Source organism: Eumetopias jubatus, unplaced genomic scaffold (assembly GCF_037043125.1).
Source record: "Eumetopias jubatus isolate StellerSeaLion01/CBP00866 unplaced genomic scaffold, mEumJub1_p1.0 scaffold_4, whole genome shotgun sequence".
In the NCBI taxonomy this organism is placed as follows: Eukaryota; Metazoa; Chordata; class Mammalia; order Carnivora; family Otariidae; genus Eumetopias; species Eumetopias jubatus.
This window is the reverse complement of record NW_028274810.1, coordinates 116,364,241-116,383,740: the sequence shown is the minus strand read 5'-3', so window position 1 is coordinate 116,383,740 and position 19,500 is coordinate 116,364,241. Positions and strand designations below refer to the sequence as shown.

Sequence of the window (19,500 nt, the reverse complement as noted above, 5' to 3'; positions counted from 1 at the left end):
TAGCAAGAGAGAGCACAAGCAGGGAGGAGAGGGAGAAGCAGACTCCCCACTGAGCAGGGAGCCTGACCCCAGGACCCTGAGATCGTGACCTGAGCCGAAGGCAAATGCTTAAGCGACTGAGCCACCCAGGTGCCCCTGCCTTTTGCTTTTTAACACACACCCCGAAAACTTCTGGAATGCCACACCATGGCTGTCTTCCCACACCTTGCCATCCTGCATCTCCCGAGACCCCACCTGCTTCCCTCCCTTCCTCCCCCAGCCGTTCGCCCCCTCATTTCTATCCATATAACCAGCAGCCATGAGGTACTGGCCCAGGCCGTCAGCAGCCAACTGCTGGGCTTAAATCGGGAGACTCGGAAGCAAGAAACATTTCCACCAACTCTATCTGCGGCACAGGAGATGGGAGCCCATAAATCATTCCTTCTTCACCCCTACTAAAACATCCCCATTGGCAGGCCATCATGCACTAGAACATGATAAATCTCCTCAGAGATTCTGTTCTCTGATTTTGGTTCTTTAGGGAGGGGAGCAGAGGACTAGACGCAAAATTCCACATCACTTCCAGAGGAGTGCTGCCAGATTGCTTAGAAATCCTAGCCTCTCCTTCTTCCACTGGAGAAGTGATCATCTGGATCCTTGTGAACGCTGGGGCCCGCTGAATAATAGTGCTGCCCTTTAATATACAGACATCTTTCCTCAGAGGCCTGTGGTCATGTCCTATCCCAAAACAGGGTGCCCAGCAGGTGGCTGTGCTGACCAGGAGAGGCTGCTCAAGCCAGGCTGTGTGTCTGCAAACGGTCTTCCTCTGAATCTTAGTTTGCACCTTGCTAAAACAGACACCGTTCCTGCTTCAACTACTTTGCAAGGTCATACTGAAAAACAAGTGGGTAAAAACCAACATGAAATCACTTTAAAAACAAATATAGTAAAGTGAAACTAGTAGTAGGAATTGGGGCAGATACCACTTTAAAGGGCTGGCTGGTGCTTTCCCAAACTAAGCCCTTTGTTCTCAAAAGCTCTGCTAATCTTCACAGTGATGTGACCTCAGCTATTATGTGTATCATTCTGTGGATGAGTATGTAGAGGTTTGAAGAGGGTAAGCGACTTACTCAAGGTCATGGCCAAGATCGGAGCCTGAATGATAATGCAATTCCTCCCCAGGGGCGCTCACTGAGCCTCTCTTTGGTGCGCCCTGCAGGCTCCATGCCCTGCCCTGGCAGGGACAACAGCACACTCTCGGGGTCTGCCAGTGAGGAGCCCACCCTGTGGGGAGGGGTGTGGCACACAAGCCAGCAGCCGCACCACCCTGCACTGGGGGGAAGGGGAGACAGTCAGCACACAGGTGGGTAGTTTCTTAATCTGAATTCCTGACCAGAACAAAATGACCGCGGAGAGTGAGATCAGCAGGGAGACTGTCTGGCAGATCTGTCTGCAGAGGGGACAGGTGACTCAGATGTAGGAGGTGCAGGGGCAGATCGGGAGCCAGCGGGGAGATGACCCAGAAACACATGGAGTAGGAGATGGGATGCCTGGAGCAGGGCTGCTGGCCAGGCTCGGTGAGGGGAGCAGGGCACAGGGCAGGGGAGCCAGGGGTGCAGCAGCTGACTCGAGGGTGGAGGGGCTGAGAGGCCCCTTCCTGATGCTGCTGCACCACCCCACCCCACCCGCCCAGACTGGAGGACTGATATGAAAAGCACCAACGGCAGCAGGAAGCACGTGTGCTTGCTGGCAAGAAACCTGGACTCCCATGCGGACCCGCCCCTCGGGAAGGGCTTCACCCAGGCGCAGCCCTCGGCCTGAGTGGATTTCCGGATTTGGAGGCTAGGTGCTTCTCCAGGGCAGAGGTCATCACTACCAATGGTGGATGGATGAGTACAGACAAGGAGGCCAGCACCGGGCTAAGGATCTCGTGTGCATGACTTCATGCAATTTTTGCAGCAGTCCTCTGGGGGACGGGGGGTGTGCAGGCTGACCCCCATTTCACAGATGCAAACTGCGGCTCTGAAAGAGTCAGGTCCTTTGCCCAAGGCCACAGGGCAGGAAACGGGCCAAGGTGCGGTTCAAAGCCAGGGCCGCCTCTTCCAGGTACACAGGCCCTTCTTCCCCCCTTCTAGCCTGGCTGGGCTCTAGAAAGTCATCAGTCCGTGTCCCCCTCGCCCCCCCCACAGATCCCTATTCGGGGTGGTGCAGTTTACTGGTTTGCACCTCTGCTCTGGGCCTCCCAGCTCTCTCCAAGCAGCTTCAACTTCGGGTTCCCAGCGCCAAGCACAGTCAGCTATCAAAGCCCAGAGAAATGAAGACGTGGGTGCTACTCGCATGGGGGGGCAGACGCGCCAACACGGCTGGTGATTACTCCCACGTGCACCAGCCACTGCCAGCCTCCACCTTCTGGGGTTCCTCCAGCATGGGTCTGGCTGAACCTTTCCTACGTGCAGCCAGGGATACCTCGGCCACACCTCATTACTGAAAGAATGCAGGCCGTGCAGGACTCCCAAACCACAGCCTTGCTGTTTTTCCTCTCTTACACCCCCTTCCTCTGAGCACATGATGGGGAGGGGCCCCGGTTCCAGCTCGGGGTTCCTTCATGGGGTCCCCTGGGCACTGGCCCTGTCCACCCTCACCGCCGCTGCCACCGGGTCCCACCGTCTTCCAGCCGGAAGACCTTCTGTCTTCTGGGGCTCTCCCCGTCTTCTATTTTATTTCATGCACCTCCTGGCCAGGAGGCCGGGCGGTGCTACCCCAGAGAGAAGTGGGGAGACTGAGGCTCAGACACAGAAGTCACCCGCCCCAGTCCCATTGTTGCCCCAGAGCCTGGGTTCTCCTGGCCCTGGCTGCCCGCTCGGCCCCCAGGCCTTCCCTCCCGGGGACACTGAACTTGCCCTCAGAGCAGGGGGATGCTGGGGGCTGCGCCGCCTCCTCGGGGCTGCCCAGAACCGCACTCCGATCTGGGAGGAACTGGGAGCCACGACGCGTGGGTTTGTTTGCCAGGCAAGCAGGGCCTAATTTGGGAGGCCTGACCACAGACTTTTGAACAAGATTTTGTGGATGAGAGGGAAGAAGGAAGGTTGTGCTGATCAGGAAAACCTTGAGCCAGAGGACAGGGCTGGCATCACACAAAGTCTGTCCATGCTGAATGTGACCGGAGAGAAGAACCAAGAACCATCCTATTTATAGCCCTTTGAAATATGGCTGGGGAAGGGGGGGGGGCTTTGTTCTTTTGGCCTCTTACCTGATTCTCAGGAACAAAGGGAAGGGAGGTGGGAGGGAGGTTGGTGACAGGCTGTTGGTACGGGCAGTGAGGGCAGACACACTGGGCCCAGGAACCTTCTGGCCCGTGGGCCCGCAAGAGCGAGCCATGGTGGTGTGGGATGGGGCGTAACAGCCCCCACCTCGACCCAACCTGGGGGACCTTAGGTCAAACGGCCAACACCAATGAACTTCGGTTTTTCCAACTGTCAAAACACCGATAACAAGAATGACCACAGAGCCCTGATTAGAAGGTTAAAAGGAGTCCAAAACGTCCAGTACACGGTATTTCCTGGGCAGAAACTCAGGAAGGATAAAAGGGCAGACAGCCACCAGAATTCAAAAAACCCAGCACAGACTTGCTCAGAGGGAGACCTATAGGAGCCTGTGGGCACGGGTGGTCTGGTAGACGGGGTTATAAGCGCCACGCCAACAGCCTGGTGCAGGGGGTCAGGCAGGAGACCCGGCTGCTGGGGTCCCTGGCTGCTGGCCTGGGGAGGGTGCAGAAGGCTCGCTCTCTAGGACACCCTGAGCTTCCCAAGTCGGGCGGAAACCCAGCCATGAAGGCAGGACTTGGCAACTCGAAACTGTGTGCTCTCTTCCAGCCCTGGCTCTGCCTGCTAACAGGCTGAGGAACCGCATAGGTCAGGCCTCTGAGCTGTCTGCTTAGCTGTAAGATAGGGGGCAGGGAATATCCAAAATGTCTCGTCTTAGGTGTGCTCACCTGCCTCTACGGTCCAGTGGCCACACCACAGCCCAGCCCACTCTCTCAGCCTTAAATGCAGATAGCCTGGGAGAGGTGCATCCTACCACCTCCTCCAGGCAGCCCTCCAAGGTTGGAAGCTCTGTGTGGGGAAGAGCTTCTTCATCCATAGAGGTGTCCAGGACAAAAGGCCACTGTGTGGGGAACAGATCTCCCAATCAAGAGGACAGAACCACCACCACATGGGAGAGTGGAAGTGAGGAGTCAGTTCATGGGAGACTGAGCAAAGGGTTTCTAAACTTGAATGATGATGATGATGATGATGATGATGATGATGATGATGATCGGAGCGCACACTGAGCAAGCCCTTAGGGTGGGCACTCTGCAGGGCACTGTTCTAAACCCTTTCCAAGTACCAGCTCAACTCCTTTAGTGCTCACTTTAGTACCCGGTGGGAGGTAGATAAGGAAATGGGGACACAGAAAGGTAAAGCAACTCACTCAAGGTCACACAGCTAAGAAGTGGCAGAGCCAGCGTTTTTTATTGGGCCAATCAATGAATGACTCAGTAGATGAATAATTGAAATTTTGGACTAGGGGAAGGTTGAACAAGGGCACTGCTAAGCCTCTTTGCAAGCGCTCGGATTCTACAATTCTCTCTTGTTTCATGCTCTGCAAATGCGCAAACTCTGTCATTTGTTATCATTCAATCTACTCACTCCCCCCCACCTCCCTCCGGTAATGGTCACAGCTTATGATACCAGGGCTCCTGCTCAGAGAAAAAGAGAAACCTCCTTTACTTCATCCCAGGGGCAGCTTCCCAATGAGGCAGGCATACTCCAATATTCAAAACTGTTGTTTGGCATGGTAGAGGCATCGGCTTAATTTTCTAATCCTAGAGTTCGCAGACCGGTTTTGCTCAGTTCCGTTTGTTCCCGGTCACAGGTAGAGACGGAAAAATAACAGCAGAACCAATTCTTCAAACCACTCCAAGAAAGGCGGTTTTTTCATTTGAAATTTCTCATAGGCAGTGGTGCACAATCTCACGGGCTTCTCAACTCCTCCTTTGGTTTAATTTCCTTTTTTGCCTAAAGACTGAGGTTTGAAATTTCAGATTTTGCTTTAGGAACAACCAGGAATACCCCCCACAAGGACATTCTTGTTCGTGGTAGCTCCTATGTTTCCCAAGCAACCATCTTTCTTCATCAGACTCTCCACCAGGTGGTAGGACTAACAGTGTTTTCAAGGAAGAACAACAAGCAGACCTTTCTCTCCATTGTGACGATGTTATTACAAGGGAATTTTCCAATGTTGCAAGAGCCACTTTTACTAATCATTTTACTCAGAGCAGGCCCTGGGAGTTGGGTGGGTTTGCACGTCTGGTGACAAACTGACTAAGCCTTTCTGCTCACAGTCCTGTCTCTGCGGCTGGCTCCCAGCCCTTCCTCAATCCCCAGGCACCGTGGGGCTCTCTGAATTCAATGTATGACAGCAACCCAGAAGATGAGTGCTTGTAATCAGCAACACAGGGACCCGGCGCAGAGATTTAAACTCTCCCCAGACTGCCAAGGTTAGCTAACTAAACCCATCCAACCAACACCAAATGGGGAATCCGGGAAGAGGTTTGGAGCCCCAACCGCGGGCTGGGCTTGGAGACAGATGGCCAGTGTGATGTGTTCTCTATCTGCACCTCTTAGGGCGGCTGTCCTGCCCTTCCCAAGCCCCCCATGTAGAGGAATGGGGTGATCCCGGGAATTACACAGCATGGTGCCTGAGATTTGGGGCTCTGGGCAGAAAGGAGGCTGTTAGGGATTCTGGCTCTGCCACTTTCTAGCTATGTGACTTTGGGGCAAGTGGCTTCACTTCTCTGAGCCTCAGTTTCCACATTTGTAAAATGGGATTAGGGAAAATGTACGAGCAGTGATTTTATAGGGCTGTTATGGAAACCAGGAAAGTAATATTAAAGGAAGGGTCAAGTCTGCTGATGGAAAGAGCGCATCCTGGCCCAGCCCCACGTGGAGATGCTGACGGTAGACCCCGGCCACAGGCAACCAAAGACAGCCATCACGGAGGCTCCACAGTTCAACTCTTGCAGTTTTCTAGAAACTCCCATCAACTGAAAGGATATTCTTTGAAATCCCCAAGGACAGAATGCACACAACCTCTTTGCTCTGTTCATCAGTTTACCCTGCGAAAGACTTACAAGCAAGGTTCCCAGTTCTCAGGCTCTGCTGGTTGTTTCTCTCCCCTTCTCTTATAAATCCTGTTTATGCCTTTGTTCCTTGCCTTTGACCCCATGTCCTCACTGACTTCCTCCCCTTGACAAGAGTATTTACGTGCAAAATAACTACATGGTTGGGAAATCCCCTAACTGAATGTCCGAGTTATTGGTTAACTGGTTCTTCTGGGGCTTCTGCTATGTGATCTGCCTCCCTGGACCTCACCAGCAGAACCTGCCCTGGGCTTCTCCCCCGGGCCTCCCCCGGTGATGGAGCGCTCACTCTGGCTTCCTAAGGCCCAAGCTGGTTTTCGGCCAAGTCGGCTTCTGGTCCTCCAGACCGACTTTACAGGAATGGTAAGCACTAGCCGTGGCTGCTATCTGATGTTATGTGGTCTTGTGCTGTCCTGTGTTGTGTTGTAGCATTATGATGACAAAGGTTGGGCTCCTTAAGTTGATTCTAAGATCTACTTAGGAAACCGAGACTTCGATTATGTTCCTTTGCCCCTGTTCTCAGACTCAGCCACGCAGATCGGGGGAGCCTAGGGTGAGATGGAGATATAGCAAGGCCCCCAGGGGCGAGGATGAAGGGAGGGGGCCCCACCAGGGTCAGAGACCTGGATCTGCCTTTTCCCAAGCACAGGCCCTCGTGTGGACCAGGTCACCCGACTCATCTGGACAGTTCAGGTGGGAAGGTGGGGGCTGTGAGGGGTGAGTTGAAGAAGATGTGTCCCGGGGTAGCCAGGCTGTTGGGAGGCATGGGCTTATGCCTCCCCACTCCGCACAGAGGAAATTTCGGGCACACGGAAGGATCTGCGTGCAAGAGACCGTGTGACCTTGGGTCAGTCACTTCCTCTGTAACATGGGGAGGACCCTCATCCTAGCCCAGCACCTAGACGAGCTGGAGTGGAGTTCAAACAGGGTCAGGGCTGCAGATGCCACTGGCTGTGAACGCAGACCTCGGGGGTTTCAGGAGGACTTTGAGCTCTCAGGAGGGCTTTGAGCCTCGGGCGGCTCTCTGAGGATATTACACTAAAGACCGGGAGGGGGGACACAGCCCTTCGTTACTGGGCCAAGCGATTTCAGGAGGTTTATTTTGAGCTCCAGTCTAGCCTTCCAAGGAAAGAGGTTTTCTTTTCTTCTTTCCTTTTCTTTTCTTTCCGCTGAGCCTTTTATTTCTGAAAAGGTAAATGCCCAATTAGATGGATTTTCATCTTTCATGTGGAGTTGTTTTAGGCTCTTTGAGCATGAAACAATATTCTGGAGTCATTCCACACTCTCAGTTAGAGAAGGAGCTGGGTCTGCTTTGGTTGTGGTTTTTCTTTTCTTTTTTCTTTCTCTCTCTCTTTTTTTTTTTTGGTTGGGTTTTTCTCAAGAGCCCTCTGCTAAGTAAATATTCATGAAGAGAACTGTTAGCCACTATAGTCTGTTAGTTCAATGTGGACTCAAATGGATTTTTTTTTAATGTAGCAAAATCTATCACGATGGTATCTATTTGGGTTTGAATTTTTTGAAGGTAGCTGGTGAAATCCAAAGAAACGATTTTCTTTGCATACCCACACGTGGACCTACCAAAAGTCATCTGAAACCCCCTTTTTAATTCCACCAATAATTTGGAATGAATGTTCTTTCCTTCTCAACTTCTCTGAATTACTGAGATTTTTAACCTGCATTTTATATTCTCTTAAGGGCTCCAGAATCAGACCTGGTTAAGATAACTTTTAAATACTTTAGAGGAGGAAGAAAAAATACACACACACGTGGGTACACACATGTACATACACACACACACACACATAGTCAGAAGAAATGGTCCAAACATCCCCAGATATTTTTGGAAGGAAAAAACTTTTAAGACAAAAATATTCAAACACTATTATCTGAATATGGAATAGACCAGAAGAGCAAGAGGGAGCACAACCCGCCACCCACCCCACACACACACTCACACCACAAGTCCGAACCTTGGTCCTCTTGGGAACAAAAGCTAACATCTGTTGAGTGACTCGTTCATTTTTCACATCAACTGTACGGAGTATCATCCCCATGACAAAAGAGGAAACTGAGACCCAGGAAAGGTAAGTGACGTGATCACTGAGCCATAAGTGATAAGTCTTAGACCCCGAAACCTTAATACTGAGGCTACTCTGCTTCTCAAAGATGCTACTGAAAATGTAAATGTCCTTTTTATTTTTTAAAGATTTTTTTATTTATTTGAGGGAGGGGAGCACTAGTGGGAGGTGGGGGAAGGGTGGGGGGGGAGAGAAACAGACGCCCTCCTGAGCAGGGAGCCGGATGATCCCAGGACCCTGGGATCATGACCTGAGCTGAAGGCAGATGCTTAACCGACTGAGCCACCCAGGCGCCCTGAAAACACAAAGCTCTTAATAATAACATCTTACTCTTGATTCTTGCATCTTACTAGGGGAACAGAGCACGGAGGTTAAAACTTGGGCTCCCACCAGTGGTACGGCCCTGAAGAAGGGAGTTCCCTTCCTGCCTCCAGCTCTGTCCTTTGTGGATCCTGTGACCACCCACGCCCCTGGCTGCTGTAGAATCAAAGGAGATGACAGGTGAGTGCAGGATCAGCCTCCAGTCCTGTCCAGTCCCCGAGAAGCTCCAACAAGGAACTCCCTGGCCTCCGGCTGCTGGGTGAGCTCAGCTCTTGGTGGCACAAGGATTGTGAAAAGCAGGCAGGACAGAGCAAGGTGTCAGCCTTATCCTCCTGGCTGAGGAGAGAGGCTTTCTTCAGAAGCTTCGCTCAGCTCCTATTGCCACACTCCTGGTCCTGCTCACCCATCCCTCCATCTGCCCCTTGGGGGTTGGGTAGGGGACGGTGGGGGGGGGTGCTAACTGGGCTCAGGTCCTGCTATATCCCTTGCTGACTTCCCTACATACCACTCCCAGCTCTGGAGACATTCCCTTTATTAAACTCTGCTCCATTTGTGAGTGTATGTTTCCTACTGGAACCCGGGGCGAGCCGATGTTTAAAATACTTGCCACTGTTCCGGGCATACCCTAAATGCTTAATAAAAATTAGAAGCTACTGTATTTTTTACCACTAAGGCAGGTCCATGGTCTCATCCTACGGACCCCTCCCAACTCTCCCGGCCAGGGTGGGAATTACATAGTGCCATCTACCAACTGAGCAAATGGGAGACTCTTCAGAGGTTCAGGGACGTACCCAAGGTCCTCAGCAGGAGCAGGTGGATTATCAGGACCAGGAGCTAGGAGTTCTGAGCCCTAGGCCTGTGGTTGCCCTGTCTGGATCCACCTGACTCAGGAGGAAATACCCGGACCCCAGGGTCCTGTCCCTAACACTCATCCCAGTGTGCACCACGATAGACTGAGTCTCCTCCACGTGCCTCCAACTTTGACACAGATCACACCTGTTGCTAAGCCAGCCAGGCCACACAGGAGGGGCTCGGGGCGTGCCACGCCCTCACTTGTGCACTCCCCTCCGCCCCCAGATACCCCTGCTCCTGGCAATGCCCTAAGGATAAAGAAACTTTCAGCTTTATGCAATCCACAGGAATGAGAAAAGCAAGCTGTTACTCTAACCCAGTCATTCGGCCTCGCTCCTTCCAGCGGGGGCTACTAACAAACCATTTAACATTAACTCCAGCCCCGTACGTCAAGTGTTTTTCCACGAGCTTTCCAGGACGTTCCGCCTTCCATCAGCTCTTCTATTTCCCACATGCTCTGTTCGGATACCATGCCTCCAGCATTCAGCACTTACCCTGCTAACCCTCCTGCACAGGCCCTTAGCTGGGATATGAGGAGGCCCCTCCTGGGGCACTCTCCCGTGCATGAATTTTAATCCTCACCATGCATCCGGAGATAGTCACCCACCTGCACTTCCACCCTAGCCCCTGAGGTACAGGGCTTGCCTGAGCTCACACAGCTAGACACAGTCCTGTGCCTGAAACCCTGGGCACTGTCCCCCCACACACTGCCTGCCATACCTTTAACCCCGTCTCCCAAGGCAGCCATTTAAATCTGAGATCAAGTATAAGGACGAGGATTAAAAATAAAGCACCGAATTTTATTTTTCTTAAAGTGAAAGCAAAGCAGCTAATCTCTATCTTACATACTATCACTGCAATGCCCATAACCCTTGGAAGATCATAACTCAGGGACCTGCACTCTGGCTGAGCAGCAATGATAAATCCCACCAAAGTAAACCGGAGATCGGCATCTACTACAGGAATGGGGCCATATCATTGAGCCCCTAAAATCTCAGTTCCCGCACCCCTGCAGAACCACGCAGAACAGACAGACCAACGCCCAGTCTGTTATTTTATTTTACTTTAATTTTTCTCGGCAGGGTGCACACCACTTTGATTAGACATCAGTTCAATGCAGTCAAGAAAATAACTTTGCTTTCCCGCAGTCTGATTCCCCTAGGTATTTAGGCTTTGTCTCCTCAGTGAATCCTTCCGTGGGTCCCACAAGGCACAGGAACACGTTCCCTTCTCTGTCCCAGCCCTCTCTCAGCACACGCACGTGGTCACCCTGTACAAACCACTGTGACATACTCTTCATGCCCCTGGGCGCCCCCCCCACCACATGGTGACCTCTGAGGGGCAGGCCAGAGGTGGGGGGAAGGCAGAAGGATCGATCACATGTTCTTCCAACCCTATACTTTCAGCATCTTGCACAGTGACCAGAATATAATAAGTTCCTAATAAATGTTGGTTCAACTGAAATCAAAACGATGCAACCAACAAGACCCAAGAAACAATAAAACCCCAGGGTTCCCAAGGAATGCCAGTTTCCAATGAGGAAACTTAAATACGCAGAAGATACGCAGAAAAGAATATGGGTGTGGGGAAGGGGAAACAGAGAGGTCTCACCTACTTGGGAGTTTAGGAGACCAGCGAGCATTCTAGGTCAGCTCTGTCACCCAGCGTCCCATGATTTCCCCCCTGGGCCTCAGTATTGTTTTCATTAATATGAAAGATTGAACGAAATGATTTCTATGAACATTCTCAGCTCTTGGAGTGGGAACCAAATTGGTCCTGGTGAAGTCACCAAGGTTCCTACTGGCCACACGCAGCATTGGGGATCCCCACAAATGTTACCTCGGCTCTGCCAACTTTCAGACCCCAGAGTCTGAAACTTCCGGGCCATCTCTCAATGTCCAGTGCTGAGAATTGCTGGCGAGTGACTTCACCAAATGGGCATGGGCTCTGCAGGTCTGGAGAACTCTCTGTGAGTAAGTAAGGGAAGGGAGGCATCCCTGCACGGATGGCCCTATTGTCTGTGATGCCAGGAATATCTGGAAGGTTCTAAGGATGGAGCTGGAGCAAAAGCAAGTAGGGTGCAGGCTGTCTTCATGAAGAAAGGCTTTAAAGGCCCCAAGGCCATGTCAGCAGAACTCCAAGCCTCTCATTTTGCAGAGAGTGAAACTGAGACCAGAGCCTGGAGCAGTGTGGGTGCCAAGTTACAAAGCAAATTGAGCACTAGCCCTGGGACTAGAACGGGTTTCCTCTGGGGCCCAAGGTTGGGCTCGTGTGCCCAAATTAGAGGAGAGAGGCCTCAGATCCTTGGGTCTACAAGGGAGTATGAAGTTTCCCCATGTGCTCCACAACAGAACAAAGTGCCTGTGAACCTTATTCTAGAATTCTCTGTGACCAGGCCAGCAGCTCTTCCACTGGCCAGTGGCGTTCATCCTTGGTACATATAGGATTTACTAGGAAGCAGGATAAGGAGATGACTGGTGGATTTTTTTTTTCCTTTACTTTGGTTGCTTTTCATGGTGTGGGAGGGAGCCTAGGGAGAGGGTTAAGGTTTAAATCCCATAAGGCAAAAAGCCCTGTCCAAATATAACTCTTCTGAGTCAGCGGCCTGCCACAAAGCAAGGGACTCAAGCAAGGTGAACTGACCCAGCGATTCAAAGAGGCCCCTTACTGGGGGATGGGAGGCTGCTGAGAGCGTGCCTCCAGGAGATATCCTGGCCTGGGGGGCAGCTTGGTGCAGAGGGGCGACAGAGACCCACCTGGCACAAAGCCACACACACCCCTGAGGCTCCAGGACCTGCAAGGATCCCTCACTACCAGGCCCGCAGATGGATCCACCCCACCATACCTCGGGGACCAAAGGCTCCAGACAGCCAATTCTATGGAGGTTCCCAACTTTAGCGGGGTGCTGGTAAACCCAGCTGAGGGAATGCCCAGTCTGTGCCTCCAGGTGGGAACAGGGCCCTGCGGTCAGCAAGAAGGCTGCTCAGAAGTCAGCTTCCGCAGCTGAGGCGGAGCCTGGAGGAGCAGAATTCACACCCCCTAGAGAGCCCTCTGCTCTCACTTCTGGCAACACTTCCTGTTTCCATTCTCAGGGCAGTGTTCAAGAGGCGCCCTGTGGCCTGCCAACCCAGTGAGGTGAGGGGAAGACCCTGCTTCTGCCCAGGCCCTTGCCTTGTCACACGGGTAAAGCCTGGACAGCAAATGCAGGACCAGCAGAACGCAGGGGCAGCACATTTCCAGGCTCGTAGGGTTGTCCAAAGATGGAGGAAGGAGCTCCCTACTCATTGTTATTTATTTATTCAGCAAAAATAAATTTTTTGTAAGATGAGATTCCCTTTCCCAGACTTGAAGTCAAAGATTGGATGAATATGCACATATGTTGTGAACGTGTAAACATGCACACACATTCACACAATGATATGTAACACTCTGTGCCACACATCTGTATGGTAATAGTAATGACCCCATCTTACAGATATGGAAACTGAGATTCAGAGAGTTCCAAGTCTCAGGCCTGAACATCAGAGAGGGAGATGGTGGAAGACCGGGATCTGGGCAAGGGCGGGGGGGGGGGGGCTGGAATGGTGAACTTTGGTCTGTCTTTTCAGCCAACCACGGGATTTCTGAAAATGGCCAGGCCATGGTGTTTGGGGCAGGGAGGGGAGGCTCAAGGAGGGACCTGGAGGGAGCCCAGGCACCCTGCCTCTGGCGCCCCTTCCCCACCTCAGAGCCAAGCGGCAGTTTCCAAAGCAGCCGGCAGGGGGCACTGCACCTTGCCTTTTGCGAAAGTCCCGGGCGCCCTTACGCAGCTCCCGGGCAAGAACACCAGGCGCCTCCGCCCTCAGCTTCTAAGCACAGCCCAGCTTTGAACCCGGCACGTAGTAGGTGCTCAAGGCACGCCTAGACGCCTAAAGGGCTTGATTCGGTGGATGAACGTGAATTTCGTAGTAGAAATAGGGAGAACAAGGAGAGAAGGTGGACGTCAGACCCCTGCCAGCGCATTTCCATCTACAGGCCTTTGCAAACAGCCTTTCCCTACTGTGTGTCAGGCGCGGTGGCGACGACGCTTGGACAACCTCATTCCCTGCTAATCACGTTCTCCCCGCACTCCCCCTGTCCCAACACACACACTCGGCCTCCAGCAGGGGTGCGCGCTCGCTGTCTCCCTGGGGGCCCATCTCGGCACAAATCCGCGGGGCGAAGGGGCCCGCGAGGAGGGTGAGCCAGAAGAGGCGAGGAGTCCCTGAAGATGGGCACGTGAAAGCCAGGGGGATGCCTGACGCGGCTCCCCGGCAAAGGGGTCACTGCCCTCAGGGACCGGGCCGTCTTCAGCTGCGGGACATGCAGAGCCCGCGAGACGCAGTGACCCGCCCAGCCCCCACCACCCGCGCACTTCTGGGCGCGCACGTGTCCACCCGCCGAGCGCCCCCACCAAGCCCCGCGAGTGGCAGGCGCTGGCTAGGACCTTGGGGCGGCAGGCTGGAGGGACTCCGGGCTCCGGCCGCCGAGCAGAACCCAGACTCTGCAGACGCCCTTCCCCAGAGACCGGGCCTCGGGACAAGGAGAAGGCAGACCCGGCGCAGCCTCAACCCCCATCTCAAGTTCAGCAGCGCTTCCTCCCGCAAGGTCACGCTCAAACACACGCTCGGCGAAAGGAGGAGCTCAAAGTTGCGCCACGGTCCCGATTCCGAATCTAGCCGTAGCCCCATCCGGGCGCTCTGACCCAGTGCCGCGGCTGCCCGCCCCTGCGCTCTCCCGAGTAGCGGACTCTGCCCCGCGCAGGTCACACACCCGAGAAACGCAGACAAGTTGCTAACTTTTGTCAGATTATGTCGCTGCAACTGCGGCGCCTAACGGGGTTGGGGCGGACTCAGGAGTTTCGAGTTGCCTCCCCTGCGCCCACCCAGTCGCTCCCTGCCCACCACGCCACGTCCAGCTACCGCGCCAACTTCTCCATCTCCGGAGCAACGAGGGCCCGCGGCGTCCCCGGGGGCGATGGCCACCTCCCGGATGTGCTCCTGCTCGCAGTGGATTTGGAGGCTCGATCACAACCCCGTCCCGCCGCCGCCGGACCGGATCACCGGCAGCCTCCGCGCGCCCCCGCGCCCCTCGCTCCACTCGGAAGCGCCGGAGCCAGCCGCCCAGAGGGAACTCATCCCACCCGCGGCCCCGCTGGCCGCTTCGCCCTCTGGCGGCCCCGACCCGGGAGATTGTAGCCTGGCGCCGGTGCAGTGTCACTGGGGCCACCCGGGGGACCGCTGCCCCGGACCCGCCGCAGGGTCCCCGCCGAGGTCCCAGCAGCTCTTCTAATAACGGCTGAAGATCCCGGAGCCCCAGCCTCCTCCTGGACCTCCGCCCTCTCTCAAAGACCCCGGTGGACGCTGTGGATGGGGAAGGGGTCTCCCTACGTGTGTGTTCCTCCGGGCGCCTGGGGTCTTCAGTCCCCACTTCCACTGTGACACCCTCCTAGACCCCTCCCGACCACTTCTGTTCCCGGCTCCGGGCACTCACCCCTCCACTCGGAGAACACACTCGAAACTGCCCGAGCCCCAACTCCGGCGGACGCAGCCCCCCGCGCACCCCGGCAGCGTTGGGCTCGGCGCGCTCGCTCACCGCAGCTGGAGACACGCTGGAGTTTCCGCGGCTTTGGGGATGAGGGGCTCCGGGGAGAATAAAGGGGGGGGTGTCCCGAACACTCGCCCCCTTCCCAGCTCACATCGCTCCGTCCTCCTCTCCCACCTCCTCTTCCTCCTCGTCCTCCTCTTCCTCCTTTCTCTGGTCTTTGTCTTTGCAAAGTGTCGAAACTGTCTGGCATAGTGGAGCTCCGCCGGCGGAGGCTGGAGCCGGGGAGGCGGGGAGGCGGGGTGAGGATGGGAGCGGTCTCGGGAACACCTTCCCCCGGGTGTAACGGGAGGGGCGGGCGGGCGGCCGGGGAGGGGCCGCTTCCCTGGCCGGCCGGGGCCGGGAGCGCGGCGCGCCGGAGCGGGGCGGGCGCCTCGGCGGCGCGCGGCCCTCCCCTTCCTCCGCCCAGCGCCCGCCCCTCGGGCCCGCGCTCCCCCCCCCCCGGCGCCCCCTCCGCCCGCTCTCGGCTCGGCTTTCCGCTAGCTCAGGGCTTCCTGCGAGCTCCGGAGCCACGTGGACCGCAGCCGGCTAGCGGAGGCCAGGCTGGGGAGACGCCGGAGGCGGCGCGGGGACCGGATCGCCGCCCGGAGAGGGCTCTGCGGGGACAGCTTCGCGACGCTCCGCGCCGAGGCCTCCGCCCACAGGCTGGCGAGACCAGGGAAGAACCTCCGGGGAACCCGTGCGGTCAGCCCCCGGGAGGAAGTGGACGTGGAGGTGCCCCGAAGAGCCCGAGATGGGCTCGCACCGTAGCAAGAAGGGGCCGATCCCCTGCTGGCGACCGGGCAAAGCCGCCGACTTCCTCTAAGGGCGCGGGACTAGAGGTGGGGTTCGGGGAGGGGGAGGGGAGGAGCGCGTTGGTGCTGGGGCCGTAGTAAGGCCCGAGCCCGGGGCCCAGTCCCGAGCCGCAGAGCGGCTCCCGCGGCGCGGCATCCCCCCCCCTCCCCGCCCGGGTTCGCCGGCCCGCCACCGCTTTTTCCTCCCAGATGCGGAGGCTGCACCGCGGTCCAGAGCAGGGCGAGCGCCAGGCCTGGGAACTGCAGGCAGGGGCCAGTCCCGGGGCGGCCGGGGGCTGGGGCTTCTGGGACCGGACCCTGTTTCGGGCTCAGGTTTGGGGGCTCAGGTTTGCCCTTTCTCCTTTAGAGGGAGGTGGGGGCATTGGAGACATCTTGCTCAATGGCAGAAGGCCAGTCTTAGAGACTAAATGCTGGACACAAGGTTTAAGAGGTATTAAAAAAAAAAAAATGTGACTGTACAGCTTTTATCCCCTTACAGGGATTGTACCTCTTCTGCAACTTCTTTGAGCAATGCTAAGAGGAAGGAGGCACAGTGTGTTCTAGAGGGCACTTAATTCTTCCAGCTTGCATTGCTTTCCTTGGAGAGGTCAGCCTTTTGCGGCGGAAGGGAGATAGCTCCCTAGCACATCATTCATCAGAGGGACACTGTAGTGTGTGCTTCAGACCAGGGCCAGCTGGATGGGACTTCCAGCTTCCGATCCTGCCTTACCGTCATTTGATATGTGATCTTAGACTAGTTTAGGTAGCCCTGTGCCCCAGTTTCCTCTTCTGTGGAAATGGGCCTAGTAATTGTCTATCCCATAGGTTGTTGTAATAATCAAGTGAATTCATACATGCTGAACCCTTAAAACTAGGCCGATCATGTAGTAAGCGCCCAGTGAAAATTAGTTGTTTTGATGGTGGGCCTCCAACTTGGGCCCCCACCCCTGGCAGAGAGGTGGCCTGCCGCAGGGAATGGGTGAAGACTGGTCCAGGAGACTTCTCGGCCTTCCTTGAGGGAGGAAAGGGGAGCTATTCGGAGCAGAGAGAAGTAGAAAAGGAGCATATTGAAAAAGAGGGGGAGGAGAGAGTGAGAAAATTCACCACTAGAAGATTAACCATTTAGTAATTAGGACCCTGCCATCTTTTCCTAGCGGAGTTGGAGAGAAGACCAGATTGGGCATGTAAGTGGACCCTGATCATCCAGCTGTTCCACTTTGCAGGCAAGAACCAAAGTCTGCTCTTAATTTCAGCCCAGGTTCTTGGCAGTTCCCCTAGGTGACTCCACAGTGAGATGGGAATTCCTAATTAAGTGACTCCATGGTGAAACATGCATAAGTCATCACCTTATCTATAAAGATGTGCATCCCAGGCTCCGATGGGGTAACCTGGCAAGGCTTTTTCTGGCCCACATCCTTTCTGTTATAATGTTCTTACCAGGTAGGAGAGAGGACTCCCCCCACCCTCCTGTTTATTCTAGTGTTGTGATAGGCCATGGAGACAGCACTTATGAGACCCGTGGACATTTCCGGGAGTTCGCGTCGGGGGCTGTGTCAGGGCATTCCCCATTGTCACCCTGAGTGTGTCTCCCGACATGCCCTGCCCAGGAATAGCAGTCATAGTCATTGCTGGGAGTGTCTGCAGGGTGAGTCCCCCAGGGAGCCCTGACATTGATTTAATGCTCACACACACACCCTCCCCCATGTACTCCAAGCAACTGCAAAGCTCTCAGTAATAATGGTGAAGGAAATTGATTTCCCTCTCCCCCCACTCCCTTTCTTCACCTATCAGAATGGAAGGATCCTAATGGGCCCTGATGCCATCTGGGTGATTAGGCAGAAAAGGGCCGCCTGGCTTGTCAGTGGTGAGTTCGGGGCTGGTGCACACGTGGCGGTTTGTTTAGGGCAGTGTTTTACTTACCACGGTTTGGGGGGTCCAACTTTCCTTAGATGAAAGGAGTAACAGAGGGAGGGACTGACAGAAGCTGAAAGGAGAAAGACAGCCGGTCTTTCTAGCTCTGGCTCTGTGGCCCTCCTCCCCCCCACCCCCACCCCTCGCCTTTCTCTCCCTCCTCTCGCCCCCTCTCTGCTCTGTTCTCTCCCTGCCTACAGTCTTCCTCTGTTAAGCCCTGGGGTCTGCCCTACCATTTTCCTGGTGGTTGCAGCCCCAGCCCCTCTACGTCGTGACGATTGTCATGACACTCCTTACAGTTTCACTTCCCGCTGTTCGTCTATTCTGGGGTTGAGTTTTTCCAGAAGAGGAATCTGGCTGGCAGGCCTCACTGGGTCATGGGTCAGCAGTCGTGTGCCTATCTCAAGAGTAAGCATGTGGAAGGAGAGCTGTACATTTTGCATCACAGGGAATGCAGGATGCAGGACCCTTAAGCCCCCTTCTACCCCTGGGAATCTTGGGGGCATCTGAGCCAGCAGAACTAACCCAGAATCACTCTCTACACTAATGTGTTACACCCAGCATCCATGCTAAGGCAGCTGATTAATCGTGTCCAATCATGACCACCCTCATCTCTTTGCCAGAATCTGGCTCGGGAAGATGTAGATTTAATCCCTGTTTGGATCAACAAGATACAGAGAGAAATATACTTGTGTCTTCTAGGAAAGGAGTCCTCAAGAGTCCTGGGAAGCTTCTCTTTATTTCCAACCGTACATGAATATGAAAGTGTTTTTAACTCAGTAACTCAGTTCCTCCGGAAGACATCTTGTGCCCATGAGGGGAGCCAAACTGAAGCTTAGTAGATCTAGAGCCCTGATCACACCATACCTGAAGCATACTTCTAGTCTTTCTGCTGTATTAGTCAGTAAGTACAGTTCCTTTGTTTGAGCCACCTTAGATCATGGTCCTGTTACTTGCTGCCAGATGCTTGATAACTGATACATAGCTATAGCCAGATCATTTTTCCCAAAGCCACAAGGCATTCCCAAGCTCAAAACCCTTAAAACTTCAATGGTTCCCATTGTCTAAGGATGCAAATCCAAACTTCTGAGCCTAGCAGTGAACGTCCTCCTTGATATGGTCCCAGTGTAGGTTTCTCATTCATTTTCTCCCAATATTTCTCTTTATGAGCCCTGTGTAAACAGACGTGATGCAGCCCAGACATTCTGGTTAAATGATATGTTATGTCCTTGAAATTAACCTGGATCTCCATCTTGCTGGGCCGGTGAAGATTCCACTAACAGCCATCATGGGGCTCCCCAACCCCTGCAGTATATAAAGATCTGGAGGTCTCGTGCAAGGCCTGGTGTGTGGGAACTCTGCTTCCTAGCAGTCCTCACTGTATCAGCAGAGCCTTTGCTGTTCTGGGTTGCCAGACCTGGAAACACTTTTGTCCCTGGGTCTAGTCTTCCTGGATGTGTTCATTTCCTAGTGCTGCGGTAACAAAATACTACAAACTGGGTGACCCCAAGCAGCAGAAATACATTTTTCTCACTGTTCAGGAGGCCGGAAGTCTGAAATCAAGGTGCCACCAGGCTTGGCTCCTTTGGGGAGCTCTGAGAGAGAATCTGCCCCGTGCCTCTCTCCCAGCTTCTGGTGGCTCCTGGCAGTCCTTGGCCTTCTTTGGCTTGTAGATGATCCCCTTGATCGCTGCCTCCCTTTTCACATGACTGCATGTGTCTATATGTGTATGTGTGTGTGTGTGTCTGTCTGTCTTCTCCTCTGGTAAGGACAGTGGTCATTG

The 19,500-nt window shown here is 54.4% G+C and overlaps 1 protein-coding gene across 8 annotated transcripts in view; it reads right to left on the bottom strand.

Moving 5' to 3' along the window:
- The window catches only part of ST3GAL1 (ST3 beta-galactoside alpha-2,3-sialyltransferase 1), a 94,725-nt gene extending 79,399 nt beyond the window's left edge, over positions 1–15,326 (bottom strand). For 6 of the 8 annotated variants that reach the window (XR_003609671.2, XR_003609672.2, XM_028105620.2 and 3 more), the window contains exon 1: positions 15,025–15,326. The gene's annotated coding sequence lies outside the window, so the exon portion shown is untranslated. Of the gene's footprint in view, positions 1–14,922 lie in introns of all 8 variants that reach the window. The other 2 variants (XM_028105619.2, XM_028105618.2) reach the window with 1 other exon arrangement.
- Positions 15,327–19,500: the final 4,174 nt, after the last annotated feature.